The sequence below is a fragment of the Danio rerio genome, chromosome 7 (genome assembly GCF_052040795.2).
Source record: "Danio rerio strain M-AB ecotype USA chromosome 7, GRCz13ab, whole genome shotgun sequence".
Classification (NCBI taxonomy): domain Eukaryota; kingdom Metazoa; phylum Chordata; class Actinopteri; order Cypriniformes; family Danionidae; genus Danio; species Danio rerio.
Window position 1 is genome coordinate 12,071,078 of NC_141027.1, and position 17,398 is coordinate 12,088,475.

Consider the following 17,398-nt stretch of genomic DNA (forward strand, 5'->3'; position numbering starts at 1 on the left):
TGTGAAAAATTCCTTGCTCTGTTAAACATAATTTAGGAATTATTTGAAAAACAAAAAGAAAATTAAGAGGGCGAATAACTGACTTCAACTGTAGCTAAACACAGATCAAATAACGACATCCCTGCTAAAACAATGGAATCCAATGTGATGGATTTAATGGTTATAAACAGTGGTGTAAAGTAACAAATTAGAAGCACTCAAAATACAGTAATTAAGCAGTTTTTCTCAAGAATTGTAATTTACTAAGTAGTTGTGTTCTTTTACTTTCATTAATTCATTAATTTTCTTTTCGGCTTAGTCCCTTTATTAATCTAGGATCGCTACAGCGGAATGCACCGCCAACTTATCCAGCATTTGTTTACCAACACAATGTCACTGCAATTCATAACTTTTTGATTTAGTGGCTAATTCGTATGAATTCGTACGATTTAATTCATAAAATTTAGTACGATTTGCTCATCCCCCAATGACTTTTGGGTTTAGGGGTGGGGTTAGGTGCCACACCTCCTTTTTAAAATTGTACAATTTCGTACGACGGAATTCATACAAATTCGTACGAATTAGCCACTAATCTGGCAAAAACGTAAAATACTTACGTTTTCTCGAAAGATCAGGCTGGTTTTACGCAGCAGATGCCCTTTCAGCAGCAACCCATCCCTGGGAACATCCATACACACTCATTCACACGCATACACTATGGCCAATTTAGCTTACTCAAATCACCTGTATCGTGTGTCTTTGGACTTGTGGGGGAAACTGGAGCATTTCTTGTCTATAGGGATTGGCTGAGTAGAAAAATCAGTCTTGTGACAGCTGTCCAATCAAATTCGCAGTACATTGCATCATACTGAACTACCTCAAGACATGGGCGCTTCATAAATCCAGTGTACAGTGGAAGCATTAAAAGTGTCCAAGAAGACACAAAATCATTACAAGTAATGACAGAGAGACTGTTTAGATGATGATGATGTCTAATGTATAGCTGAAATTACCAAATGGTCCTAAAAAAATCACTAAATTCCCTACAGAATATTTTGTTTTTGCACACACATGCAAAAATAGCATGTAAACGTGTCAAACCTTCACATCGTAATAATTGCTACTCTTATGTACTTTTAAATGGGCTAATTTTTACTCATACTTTGAGTAGTATTTACATCAGATACTTTTACTCTACTTGTACTACATTTTGGGGCAAGTCATGGTACTCTTTCCACCACTGGTTACTAATAAAAATTGTATTGGTTTCAGTGGAAACTGTAAGAGTCCTTTGGGTATGTGTTTTGCATCCAATAGATCCTAATGAAATATTCAGAATGCAATAGTTCTCCATCAAATGCATAACAAGTATGCTTTGTAATACTTTAAGTGGCATTTGTAGTAGAAACCTTAAGAACTTCTGTGATGGTTTCTATTTTTGTCTTTTTTAGAAAGTAATACTCTTATTAGGAGTCTACCATGTAAACAGAGATTTTGATTACTTTAATCCGACTAAAGTCTTTTTTGAAGTAAAGACAAATTGAGTAAAGACATTCATGCTGCAAAATAATAGTAAAAATAAATTAAAAACAACTAAATTAAAACCTTTAAAGAATTTGTAAAGATTTATTTAAAAATATATATTGTCTTCAATTAACCCTTTTTACAAGCCTATATTATGACGCGTTTAATAATAATTAGTAAATCAGCATTTTAAATCATTCGTTGATTTTCTTCTCAGCTTAGTCCCTTTATTAATCTGGGGTCGCCACAGGGGAATGAACCACCAACTTATCCAGCATATGTTCTACGTAGCCGATGCCCTTTCAGCTGCAACTCATTACTGGGAAACATCGACACACACCCATTCACACACATACACTACTGACAATTTAGCCTACCGAATTCACCTACACCACATGTCTTTGGACTGTGGGGTAAACCGGAGCACCCGGAGGAAACCCACGCGAACATGGGGAGAACATGCAAACTCCACATAGAAACATCAAGGCTTGAACCAGCGACCTTCTTGCTGTGAGGCGAACATGCCACTGCGCCACCGTGCAGCCCGCATCTTAAATCTTTTTAAAAAGTTTTTAATACTTTGATTTTTAAAAATCGTATGAACATTTATATGCATTCATGAATGTATTACATCATAATTGCGTCAAATTACAAAAAACGAATTACCACTTATGCGAGGTGTTTCTAATGCACCATCTGTGGGGCAGAGAGTAAATTTTACATTATTCTCTCTCTCTGGCTGCAGTTATCAGTCTAACACTATTTATTTCCTTTTTCTCAAAGTCTCTGTAACACTTTCGTAAAGTTCTTTGTTTATTATTTCAGCAAATAGGATTGTAAAAAAATTATTTTGTTGTACTATCTCATTCATTGCGCTCTAAGTTTACCCAGCTATGACGACTTCCGCTACTGAGAAACAAGTAAATGTGAAAGGGGTCTAAAGAAACTATAACAGTCCTTTGAGATGCCATTGCCAATTTTGGCATTCTACTAATGGCATGATAAAACCAATACATCCTAATGAAATATGTTACTCATTTTTCACTTAATGGCTAAAATTGGATGGCTTGTAATTATTTTAAAGTCATTTGTAGTAGAAACCATCTTTGAAGCTTTAATTTTTTCATTCAGAAGAGAAAACTCTGATTAAGAGCCTAAAAAAATAAACAGACTTACCTTACTCTGAAGTCATTCTCAAAGCAAAGACAAATTGAGTAAAGCCCAGGCAGCTGGAAGAAGAAAAAAACACACACATCAGAATTAGTATGTGTTTTTATGGTTATAAAGACAATTGAATTGGTTCCTGTGGGAATTTGTGGGAATTTTGTGCATTCTTTTGTCATTTTAAACTAAATAAATTATGTTCAAATGTACTGGTTTTTTATTTAATAGTTAAGAGTACATGGTTTGTGATGGTCTTTATGCCATGTAGCAGAAATCACTAGTGATGGTTTCTATTTGTGTTTAATCAGCCTGCCCCTGCTGAAAAACCCAGCTTAAACCAGCCTAGGCTGGTTGGCTGGTTTTAGCTGGTTGACCAGCCTGGTTTTAGAGGGGTTTTGGCCATTTCCAGGCTGGTTTCCAGCCATTTTCAGCCTGGTCTTTGCTGGTCAGGCTGGAAAATGACCAGCTAAATCCAGCTAAAACCAGCTTGACCAGCCTGGTTTAAGCTGGACATAGGTGGTATTGGCTTGGCTTCCAGCCTGGCTAGGCTGGTCAAGCTGGTTTTAGCTGGTCATCTCCCAGCCTGACCAGCTAAGACCAGGGTGGAAATGGCTGAAAACCAGCCTGGAAATGGCCAGAACCCCTATAAAACCAGCCTGGTCGACCAGCTAAAACCAGCCAACCAGCCTAGGCTGGTTTAAGCTGTTTTTTTTTTGTTTTTTTTTAGTAGGGATGTGTAAACAGATATTCTGATTTCTTTAATCTAGCTAAAGTCATATGTCCAGTAAACAAAAATGGAATTAAGCCATGTATTTTTTATATTTTAGTCACGTTACGGATCTTAAGTGTATTACTTTTGGGCCGCATTTTGCGACAATATGGTAATTTAGAGGCAATAGCAGTCTGTGTTAGCACATGTAGCATGACGGTTAAGTAACAAATAAGCTTAAGTAAAATGACGAATAAAACACCAAAAAGTAAACAGAATCCTATATTATAGTACTAAATTGTATTAATATGGTAATAAAGTCGGATGTGTGAGGACGTTATGACGTGCCTTTAACTTAATCCAGCCTGCATGTAAAGAACAACACCACCGGAATATTACCTTAAACATAACATTGTCTTAAGAATGAGGTAAAAAATTAGATTACTTATATCCATATGTGATTGTTCTGACTGATATATATTCCAACCTGTAATATAAACACTCCAGAAATGGCATATTAAGTGTTTTTTGACGTGAAGGTGAGGCTGCAGTAACTCAGAGACTCCAGCAGGGGGAGATCGACATGATGCACAAATAAAGACTGTAGATCCGGCAAACGGTGTTCAGCATCAGTGAAGAAGCAGGAAAAAAAGTCCCCACAGATGAGCTGCTTCATCCACAGACCACAAATCACTCACCAGACTCATTATCTAGAGCTTTTCCTGAAAGCAGAGGTCAGTAATAGCTCGCTCCATCACTATCAGATCAACTCATTTAAAGCGTTTGAAAACAGCAAACCATATCCACATAAACAAATGCTGTAAGAGTTTACTGTAAACAGCTAGTTTTAGTGTTTTTGACCCATACTATATAAAAGTACTTGGTTTAATCTGTTGTGGTAATAGAACAACTATGGTAATACAAACAATTCACTCAATACTGTAGTTTTCTACAACTGTAGGGTACATTACACTACAACACACCACATTTCATGTAAAACATCTCAATAAGTAAAACCAAAGTATGCTACAATATTTATCACAGTTTATTAGTTTAGTATAATTAATAATAAGGCATGCTGTTTATATTATTCATACCCCAGGCAAATTTGGAGTTAAAGTTTTTGTTAAAATGTATATAAAAGCTGATAATTTGTTTTTTTTTCCCACACCTACCTCTTGTACATCACATTATTATATTTTGAAAGAAGTTTAATGTAATATAAATTACTGTAGTATTTTGTTTCATTTGGGTAGTGCTTTACATTCAATCACTACATAATTTGCACTTTTGCGAATTCCAAAAATATAAAAAACGTTAGAATTTGGCATCAACAACAGGAAAGCATGGATCCATCCTGACTTGTATCATTCCCAGAGAGCAAAGTTCATGTGGCTCAAATCTGGCCCACATTCTGTATGGAATGATGGCAATAGCGCGGTCCATTCTGAGTCTATTCTGAGTCACATTCTGCTTTTATTCTGGCCCAGATCCAGCCCATATCAGACACTTAAATCCGGCCCACATACCACATGGAATGATGGCAATAGGGCGGTCCACTCCTGTTTGCCAGATATGGGCCACAGTTAAGCCATAGACAATCCACATGTCAGCCACAATTCAACCAAATGAACCAGAACTGAGCCTATTCTGGGCCACATTCTGCTTTTATTCTGGCCAAGATCCGGCCCACATCAGACAAATAAATCCGGCCCACATACCACATGGAAGATGGCAATAGTGCAGTCCACTTCTGTTTGCCAGAAATAGGCCACAAGCCATAGACATTCCACATGTCAGCCAGAATTCAACCAAATGAACTAGACCAGAACTGAGCCTATTCTGAGCCACATTCTGCTTTTATTCTGGCCCAGATCCGACCCATTTCAGACACTTAAATCCGGCCCACACGTACCACATGGAATGATGGCAATAGGGCGGTCCACTCCTGTTTGCCAGATATGCGCCACAATTAAGCCATAGACAATCCACATGTCAGCCAGAATTCAACCAAATGAACCAGAACTGAGCCTATTCTGGGCCACATTCTGCTTTTATTCTGGCCCAGATCCGGCTCACATCAGACACTTAAATCCGGCCCACATACCACATGGAATGAGGGCAATAGGGCGGTTCACTCCTGTTTGCCAGATATGGGCCACAATTAAGCTATAGACAATCCAAATATCAGCCAGAATTCAACCAAATGAACCAGAAATGAGCCTATTCTGAGCCACATTCTGCTTTTATTCTGACCCAGATCTGGCCTACACCTTACACTTGCTGGGTGTGGCAAAGTACAAAAATCCCAGCATGCATTGCAGCATGCATTGCAGCTTATTGATGCTCCAGTTTTCATTATTTGCTGTTGATTCTGTTTACGTTGATGTTGTTGATTTCGTCACTTTTAGTATCTGTTCGTGATGTTTGGGATTTTGTTCATTTTGTTAATTGTCACCGTTGTTGAGGTTCATACACTGATTATTATTATTATTTATTTATTTATTTATTTATTTTTTACTTGGCTTGTTTGCTGTAATGAATAAACTTTTCAAGCAAAGTTCTTCAAAGTTACAGCAGCCCAAAAGAAAATGTATATTAAGAGGTTAAGGTCTATGAGCCCAACTAAAGCAAGCTCTTTTCTCCATGATGCTGACTTTAGTCTATGTGGTCCACGTATGTTTTAAGATAACTGGGCCACATTTGCAATATCTTCTCTGGGCCGCTTTAGGCTCACAGCCACATAAGCCAGAGCTAACGGTGCCAAATATTTGCCAAAAGTGGCCTACATTTGTTTTAGGATAACTGGGCCACATTTGCAATATCATATCTGGGCCACTATAGGCTCAAATCCACATTAGCCAGAGCTTACTGTGCCAAATATTTGCCAAAAATGGCCCACATATGTTTTAAAATAACTGGGACACATTTGCCATATCTTCTCTGGGCCACATTAGGCTCACAGTCACAATCGCCAGAGCTTACTCTGCCAAATATTTGCCAAAAGTGGCCCACATTTGGACTTACACGTTTGAGCCACTTTAGGTTTAGACCCAGGTTACCCTTAAATGTCTATGCCAGACTTTTGCCAACTGAGGTCACATTTGTCCTCCATCATTTGGGCCAAATTTATCATTTGCCACATTAGGCTCACATTCAGATTACATTTTGCCATAAGTGCCAAATCTTTGCCTTAAACGGCCCATATATGAATTCGAATCTTTGGCCCCCCTTTGCCATTGTACAGGTGGGCCACTTTAGGCTCACATTCATTTTGTCTGGGCTGAAGGAATACCACCAGTGCCGCATAACTGCCTAAAGTGGCCCACATTTGTATGCTATCTGGGTTGGTTCAGGCTGGAGGTGGTGGTGTAATGGTGTGGGGGATATTTTGTTGGCACACTTTGGGCCCATTAGTACCAATTGAGCATCGTGTCAACGCCACAGCCTACCTGAGTATTGCTGCTGACCCATGTCCATCCCTTTATGACCACAGTGTACCCATCTTCTGATGGCTACTTCCAGCAGGATAACACACTATGTCATAAAGCGCGAATCATCACAGACTGCTTTCTTGAACATGTCAATGAGTTCACTGTAATCAAATGGCCTCCACAGTCACCAGAACTCAATCCAATAGAGCAGCTTTGGGATATGGTGGAACAGCAGATTCATATCATGAATGTTCAGCTGACAAATCTGCAGAAACTGTTTGATGCCATTATGTCAATATAGACAAAAATCTCTGAGGACTATTTCCAGTACCCTGTTTAATCTATGCCAAGAAGGATTAAGGCAATTCAGGGGAAAGGGTCTCCAACTCACTATTAGTAAGGTGTACCTTATAAAGTGGCCAGTGAGCGTATGTGTTAATTTAAATTATATTTAAATTTATTAACAAAATATATTTAATTTGAAATTTAGTGAATTCTGACCAACAGTAATCTCCGATTAGTTATTTCAGAGGTTCCTGAAGCTCAAAGTTCAAATCATGCGTTTAATTTTACTTTACTTTTAGGTAGGGCCAGACGGAATCTGCAGACATTTTTTGCTATTTCTGCGGATAATTTTGGTAAAAATCTGAGGATTTCTGTGGAATTATTTTAGGAGTATCATAACTAAAACATTAATATGTGAAAAAAAAACTTTTTAACTTTTATTTAATGTTTAAAATGGAAATCCAATTAAATTTATTTGGTAAACAAAGTAAGTCTCTCATATAATATCTCTACTAAAAGACAGAAAATATTACTTTACAAACTGCATTGTACATAAATCAGGTGAACATTTTCATAATAGTCAATAATATTACTGTAATTAATTTAAAAACTAAATAAACTTAGATTTACTTAAGTAAATAAACAGAATTAATGATGGGCTAAAATCTGTAGAATTCTGCACGCCAGATTCTGTGTGGTCCTACTTTTAGGCTATATGAAGATACAAACACCTATTTTACAAGAGAAGTGTATTGTGAAACCTTGCAATGTCTTTCGCTCCTTTAGATATGCCGGCTTCAGACTGCTTAATAATTTTTTTTCTGAGACTGATTGGCGTGATTAAGCATTTACAATGGTATGAACCGCTATCGAAGTGGTCAAATGTATTTCATAAACTTTTAATATTATTATTTAAGATAGAGATCAGAGAATAATTCTCACTATTAAAGAGCTGACCCCCCAATACAACTTGTTTTGACTTTCTTCAGGGTGCGATCAAGTGTTAATTAGAATGTTCAATCCCCACCAAACCCCCCCTGTAATTCGCACCTTGGCAATTACTAATGGAATTGTTTTGTAAAGTCTTACCATATAGTTACTAATTAAGTATGACAGTTAATGTCTACTTCAATGCAACACAAATCAATAATAATAATTAATTTCATTTCAATGGTGCGTTTTCCTAGACAACCAAGGTCACCTTAAGAATACATGTTAAAAACCTATAACAAATAACAAACAAGACCTAAAATTGCAATAAATAGGCAAAATTCATTAATTCATTCATTTTCCTTCAGCTTAGTCCCTTATTTATCAGGGGGCACCACAGCGGAATGAACTGCCAACTATTCCAGTAAATGTTTTACACAGTGGATGCCCTTCAAGCTGCAACCCAGTACTGGGAAACACCCATACACTCTCACTTTCACACACACACACACACACACACTGATAGACTATGGCCAATTCACCCATAGCGCACGTCTTTAAACTCTGGGGTAAACCAGAGCCTTGGAGGAAACCCACACCAACACGGGGAGAACATGCAAACTCCAATGAAATGCCAACTTGCCCAGCCGAGACTCGAACCAGTGACCTTCTTGCTTTGAGGCAACAGTGCTAACCACTGAGTCACTGTGCCACAATTGGCCGAATTGAAATTATAATTTTGAAATACAATTATTCTATGTATACCATTGCTAAAGCCATATCACCCTGAAGCCCATGACCAGTTACTCACTGAAACAGGGCTGAGGCTGGTCAGTATCTGGATGGGAGACTACATGGGAAAAACTAGGTTGCTGTTGGAAGTAGTGTTAGTGAGGCCAGAAGGGGGTGCTCAACCTGTGGTCTGTGTGAGTCCTAATGCCCCGATATAGTGAAGGGAACACTATACTGTCAGTGGGCCACGTCTTTCGGATGGTCCTGACTCTCTGAGGTCATTAAAAATCCCATGGCACTTCTCGTAAAGAGTAGGGGTGTAACCCTGGTGTCATGGCCAAATTCCCTACATTTGCCCTTATCTATCATGGCCTCCCAATGATCCCTATCCACTGAATTGGCTCTATCACTGTCTCTCCACTTCACCAACAGCTGGTGTGTGGTGAGCACACTGGCGCTGTTGTCCTGTGGCTGCGGTCGCATCGTCCAAGTGGATGCTTCACACTGGTGGTGGTGTGGAGAGACCCCCCTCATGATTGTGAAGCGCTTTGGGTGTATGGCCATACACAATAAATGCGCTATATAAATACACATTACATTACATATGTAAAAAATGCAAAAATTATAGATGATAATAATTAATTTCATTTAGTGGCACCTTACTAGATACCCAAGGTCACCTTACAAAGTACATCTAAAACATGTTACAAAATACATCTCAAAAACCCCTAACAAATAATAAACAATACCTAAATTGGCAAAAGAATAATTTTGAAATGCAACAATTAATGAAATCTAGCCCCTGAAGGTTGCATTTGCACTTTCATCATGTACTCGTCAAGGACATTTAGGGTCTCCGTCGCCCCTATAGTGAAGATAAATAATTCCAGAGAGATTCCCGGTGTTGTTCTGCAGAAGACAAACATGTCGAACTCTCAGGAGGTGATATAATACAGTGTGTGTGGCCGTTTGCAAATCAGTGCGCGACTTTGAAGTGGTGCTCTTGATGAATCAAACAAATGTCTGAGGGTCACGCTTGTGCACGAACCTCCTCTGCCATTATGAGGTATCATCATTAGTGTTCCTCGCAAAAGCATGGAGGTAATAGTTATAAAAAGGCCATGCTAACGCTTCACTGGATAAATGACTGTAAAACTGGCTGAGACGTTCAAAGAAAGTAATTGCAAACTGATGGGAAATGTTCTGTTTGACATTTCGGTCAAATTAGAGTTGCTGACCTGGACAAAGCGGGACGGTTGTTCTGTATTAAATCTCATCTCGTATGTATTTGCTTATTTATTATATAGTGCTGGACGAAACAAACATATCAAGCACTCCAGTGGAAGAATAACGTCCTCCTTTTCAGTCGAAATAGTGAAGTACTTGACTTTTAATGTACTAAAGTTTTAAAAGTAAAACAATTACTGATAAATGTTTCTTTATTGGTGACGCGGTGGTGCAGTGGGTAGCACATTCGCCTCAAATTCGCTGATTTAAGCCTCAGCTGGGTCAGTTGGCATTTCTGTGTGGAGTTTGCATGTTCTTTCCGTGTTGGCGTGGGTTTCCTCTGGGAACTCTGATTTCCCTCACAAGTCCAAATACGTGGTACAGATGAATTGGCAGTGCTGTGCAAGCTACTTAAAAAATGTAGTAAGCTAAGCTATTAGCTACTCTACTTAAAGTGTAGCTTAACTACACTAAAAGCTACCCTCTTGGAAACGTAGCAAGCTAAGCTAAAAGCTACTTGGCAAAAGTAGCTTAGCTACATCTCAGCTATTTTTTGCCATTTTCATTTTTAAATCAAAGCAACTTAAATCCAAGTCAATCATATCTTAGTGATCAATAAAACTATCAATGAAACATGAGGCATAATAGTTCAGTTTAAATATTTACTACAAATAATATACTTAATAGAAATGTGTTTACAACTCTTCATTAATGAATTACACTACAAAATGTAGTATATTAATAACTATCATGAACAAATAGTAATTACCAAAGTATTGACCTTATTCTAAAATGTGGAAGTGCGCCTGTTTTCGCGATTGTCTTAGAACTTCCGATTCAGTCGCCTATGGGAGAAATGACTAGGAATAATAAACGGCAGAAAACGGTCAAACTACTTGCTCTACAAACAAATGTTTGCATGACTTTACAGACCAAGTAGAATAATATAATATGAAAATATCAAATTGCAACATCAAGCAGCGTAACGAGCAGTTTTTAACGTCGAAAAATGAATGGAAGTGAATGAGACCGGAAGTCTCAAGCCAAAAAGATTCAAATGGCAGCGCACGCTCGTCGGCGGAGAATAAGGTGAATACTTTAGCCTTTACTACAGTGTCGAGGAGGCAATGAAGCACCAAAAAGTTTGTTGATGACCACCGTAAAACAGGAAGAGGAAGAAATCGCCATTCTTGCCATCATATGGATTTACTTTTATCGGCTAGACATCGGCCTCACTGCTCCGTGAATGTCAGTGTTGTCACGTATTGATCCGCGATCGGTGTGTGGACGCTACTGCGCTACTTGCTTAAAATAATAATTTCGCTACAGAAAAGCTATTTGATTTAGAAATGAGTGACCCAACCGCCAAGCTACTGAGAAATGTAGTTAAGCTAGTAGCATCACTACTTGTAGCGGCGCTACTGCCCAACACTGTGAATTGGGTATGCTAAAATTGACCGTAATGTATGAGTGTGTGTGTGAATGAGTGTGTATGTGTTTCCCAGTTATGGGTTGCAGCTGGAAGGGCATCCGCTGCATGAAACATGCTGGATAAGTTGGCAGTTCATTCCGCTGTGGCGACCCCAGATTAATAAAGGAACTAAGCCTAAAAGAAAAGGATATAAGAATAAATGAATGAATGTTTATTTATTTTACAGGAAAATGTTTGATTTTGTTAGCAAAACTTGACATACACCGATACATAATGGGCCCTATCATACACTCGGCGCAATGCGGCGCAACGCAAATGTTATTAGCTAGTTTCAACTGATGCAAGTGTCATTTTGACGTTTTGCACCACGCTGTTTAAATAGCAAATGCATTGCTGAATCGGGGGAGTCCAATCACTCTGCCAAACTATTACAGAGACAGTACCCCCACTCTGAGTCTCTAGGCATAGTAGGACACCCAACCCAAGCTCATTCTGGAAACGTAGCCCCACGAACGTTTCTGGAGACCGCGAATTTGTGGCCGGAGGTACGTAAAGGCCGCGTTTGTTTTTTTTTCGAGCGAACGCCGCGGGGCGGTGTGGCGCCGCTCCGCCCCTCCTCTTCGCGCTCGTCGGCCGACGGCTCGCCTCAGAGTGGAGGGCTTTCCCGACGCAATCAGTTTGTCCGCCTAGCTCACAGCGTTGTGTCGGCGGAGCGGGGGCCCCGGAGGAGGAGGACGAGCCGGAGCCGGCCGCAGTGGACGACGACCGGGATCGAGTCTGGGGAACGGCGGGTTCCGGAAATCAGGTAAGACGAAAAACGGAATCCAGAAAATAAGGGCGAGAACGCGGCGGGATCCGAAAACGCGGTCGAAATCGAAGACGGGGGCTTTTGCTTTTTTTTTTTTTTTTTTTCGATTCGGCGGCTATTCGCGCGAGAACGGCGCGGCCGCGAACGCCGCGCGCTCCCGAGAGGCGCCCGCCCGAGACGCGAAAAAGCGCGCACAGCGGCCTCTCGCGAATCCGCGAAAACAAAAAAACGCTCGAATACGTACCTCCCGGGACGTAAATCGTGGTCCGCAGAAACGTCCGCAGGGCTACGTTTCCACAATGAGCCCGGGTTGAGGACACCTGATCAACTTACCCATCTATTTACCAGTCATCCTCTTACTCCCCTTTCCCTTCATCCCACTGTTCTTCTACCATCCCTTTCATCCTTATATCCCTACCATAAAGTCTAGCTTAAAGAGTCATGCTTGTAAAGAGAGAGTACAACACCGTTGTGGAGTTTGCATGCTCTCCCCATGTTGGCGTGAGTTTCCTCAGCTGGAAGGACATCCACTATGTAAAACAAATGCTGGATAATTTGGCGGTTTATTCCGCTGTGGTGACCCCTGATGAATAAGGGGACGAGCCGAAATGAATGAATGAATAGTAAAATATATGCACTTTATTATTCAGTCATCAAAAATGTTTTAGCAGTGTTCGGAGTGTAAAATCGGTCACACTTTACAATAAGGTTTCATTAAATAATGTATTTAATAACATGAGCTAATTATAAACAATGCTTGTACAGCATTTATTAATCATAGTTCAACATTTACTAATGCCTTATTAACATTCAAATCAAGCTTGTTAACATTAATGCACCATTAGTTAACATGAACCAATCATGAATAACTACATTTGCATTAACAAACGTTATCAAACATGAATCAACACTGTAATAAATGTATTGTTCATGGTTTGCTCATGTTAGTAAATGCATTAACTAATACAACCCTATTGGAAAGTGTTACCGTAATTTTTTTTAATGGAAACATAGCACGTTTTACTTCTCAGAATCCTCTAATACGCCAAAAGTTCAAAATACCAGCGTCTATTTGAAACGTTTCATGGTCAAGAATAATTTCTGATGTGTGACACTGAAAACTGGAGTAATGATGCTGAAAATGCAGCTTTGCTACACAGGAATACCCTGCATTTGAAATATATTCAAGCAGAAAGCAATTACTATACGCAGGCAGCAAAAAGGCCGAGCAAAGTGATAGGAAGCAGTGTAATATAAATGCAAAAATGAGAGCGTTTTCGTAAAGCTCAATGTGCCAAAACAATATACAGAGGAACAATTGGGCCTGACAAGCATTGTAACAATGCACTCACTTTCTCTGTGTGTGTGTGTTTTTGTTGTTGTTGTTTTTTTGTTTTCACACCACGGAGGGCAAAATCATTCAGTAATGTAAAACTCTGCTGGATGAATAAAAGTTAATTTTGCGATACACGAATTGGCATTTAATTATCAAGACAATTAATGTTCCTTGCAAAAAGTTTGACATTCTGGCAAAAACATGCACTTGGCAACAACAAGACTGTCTGTATTTGCTTTCCGCCCACTGAACGCCAGACTTTGGAGGTTACTGTACTAGTTGTAAAAGTATAAGGGATGGGAGTCTGTGTTGGGTGCGCTCAGAGCCAAAGGCAACAAAACATAATGAAATTGTCACTCACAAACTTTTGCAGTCAAGACAGCCCTTTAAAAAGTCCTTCTGTCACAGTCAGATCAATATCTGCAGACAACAGCACAACAGCGCTGAGCATAATGAAGTGCTCACAGGCATGAACAGCACAGAGAAAGATGGAGATCAACTGTGTCCAATCACTCTCACTTATCACCTCCATCTTCACTCTTAGAAATAAAGCCTCCAAATAGACACAAATAAGTCTTTAGTGCGAATCTAAATTACAGCCCATCATTCTCTAGTCCTTTAGAACAGCGTATGTCCACCAAAATAACAATGCCAGTTATTTGCGACCCCCATTATCCTCAGAGGTAGTTAAAAGTCAGTTAGTAACTTTTGAAAGTATTGCATTACAATATTGCGTTACTCCCCTAAAAAGTAAGTTGCATTACTTAGTTACTTGTTATGGTAAAACCTTTGCCGTCATGACAGTAAATAATATTTTACTACATACTTTTCAAGACACTTCTATACAGCTTAATGTGACATTTAAAGGCTTAACTAGGTTAATTATGTTAATAGGGCCGGTTAGGGTAATTAGGCAAGTTATTGTATAACAGTGGTTTGTTCTGGAGACAGTCGAGAAAAAAAAATTTGCTTAAAGGGGCCAATAATTTTGCCTAATAAAGTGGTGCTTTAAAAATAAAAACTGCTTTTATTCTAGCTGAAACAAAACAAATAAAACTTTCTTCCAGAAGAAAAAACATTATCAGACATACTGTAAACATTTCCTTGCTAAATATTTAAAAAATATAATATTTAAATATTTAAAAAAGAAAAAAAAGATCAAAGGGGGGCTAATAATTCTGATTCCAACTGTATACATACATACATACATGCATATACACACACACATACACACACACACACACACACACACACACACACACACACACACACACACACATATATATATATATAGTTGAAATCAGAATTATTAGCCCCCTGTTAATTTATCAGTTATCCATCCATCCATCCATCGTTACATTGTTATATTCAATTATACATCCATCTATATAAAAATGTGTGAGCTCTTTACATTTTATTCATCTCTCTATCTATGAATATATTTGACATCCATCCATCCATTGATCCATCCATCCATTCATCCACCCATCTATAAGAACCTATATATATATATAATCCATTTATATATCTATCTTTCCACCCCTCATTTCATCCATCTATCCATCCATCCAACAATCTATCTATAGATCTATCTTTACATCAATCTATATATCTATATTTACATCCATCCATCCATCATACACCTATCCATCTAATCAATCACTCTATCCATCCATATATATCTAACTTTACATCCACCTATACATCTATATTTCCATCCATATCTCCATTCTATCTTTAACATTCTTTTATCCACCCATCCATTCAATCCATCCATCCATCCGTTCATCCATCCATCCATCCATCCATCCATCCATCCATCCATCCGTCCATCCATCCATCCGTCCATCTGTAGTCTATCTATCTATCTATCTATCTATCTATCTATCTATCTATCTATCTATCTATCTATCTATCTATCTATCTATCTATCTATCTATCTATCTATCTATCTATCTATCTATCCATCCATTCATCCATCCAACCATCCATCCATCCATCCATCCATCCATCCGTCCATCCATCCATCCGTCCATCTGTAGTCTATCTATCTATCTATCTATCTATCTATCTATCTATCTATCTATCTATCTATCTATCTATCTATCTATCTATCTATCTATCTATCTATCTATCTATCTATCTATCTATCCATCCATCCATCTATCTATCCATCCATCCATTCATCCATCCAACCATCCATCCATCCATCCATCCATCCATCCATCCATCCATCCATCCATCCATCCATCTATCTGAAATATCATCAAATTTGATATATAAACATGTGTGAGCTCTTTACATTTTTATTTATCTCTCTATCTATGAATATATTTGACATCCATCCATCCATTTATCCATCCATCCATTCATCCACCCATCTATAAGAACCTGAAGAACCTTTTTTTAGATTATACTTCGTCTAGAATATAATAATGTGTGAGCTCTTTACATTCTTTTATTCATCCATCCATTTATGTATCTATCTTTCCATCCCTCATTTCATCCATCTATCCATCCATCCAACTATCTATCTATTGATCTATCTTTACATCAATTCATCCATCCAATCAATCAGTCTATCCATCCATATATATCTAACTTTACATCCACCTATACATCTATATTTCCATCCATATCTCCATTCTATCTTTAACATTCTTTTATCCACCCATCCATTCAATCCATCCATCCATCCATCCGTCCATCCATCCATCCACCCATCCATCCACCCATCCATCCATCTATATATATATATATATATATATATATATATATATATATATATATATATATATATATATATATATATATATTTACATCCATCCATCCATCCATCCATCCATTCATCCATCCATCCATCCATCCATCCATAGTCTGTAATCTATCTATCTATCTATCTATCTATCTATCTATCTATCTATCTATCTATCTATCTATCTATCTATCTATCTATCTATCTATCTATCTATCCATCCATCCATCCATCCATCCATCCATCCATCCATCCATCCATCCATCCATCCATCCATCCATCCATCCATCCATCCGAAATATCATCAAATTTGATATATAAACATGTGTGAGCTCTTTATGTTTTTATTTATCCATTTTTACATCTATCCACACACCCATCCAAAGATATCCAATCAATCTATAAGAACCTTCTGAAGAACCTTTATTTTATTTTTAAATATACATTTTCCACTATATAAAAATTTGTGAGCTCAGTCTTTTACTGTCTGGGCTGCAGGGTTTTGGCAGAGGGAGGCATCAGGCATCAGGTGCTGCTGTGTGCCCATCTTTGATCCGCCACACCAGCTGTCCCACACACACACACACACACACACACACACACACACACACACACACACACACACACACACACACACACACACACACACACACACACACACACACACAACAAAAATCCTGATATAGCATCCTTTATTTTACAGAACCACATCCACACCGTCCACGTCTAAAACAGACACAAACCAGATCGGAGAGGAGCAAAGTTCAACAAGCAGAAATATCGAGTGCAAATCGGATGTCTTGAGGGTTATATTAACATCCAGAAATGTTTACGTCTACAGCCGAGCATCTTATTTCCATGTTTCCACAGCAAAGAATTTTTATGGGCTGTTTTTTAAGGATCATGTTTATGTTCCTACGCTCTCTTTTTCTCTCTTTCGTTCTTTCTTTCTCTCTTTTTCTCCAGCTATAGGGGTTTTTGTGAGGCGATGCCTGACGTCTGGCCTGGCAGCTCCAAGAGCGCGTTCGCTTATGAAATCCATCATGACATTAGCTGGCAGGGTTAATGGTTTTAAAAGCACAG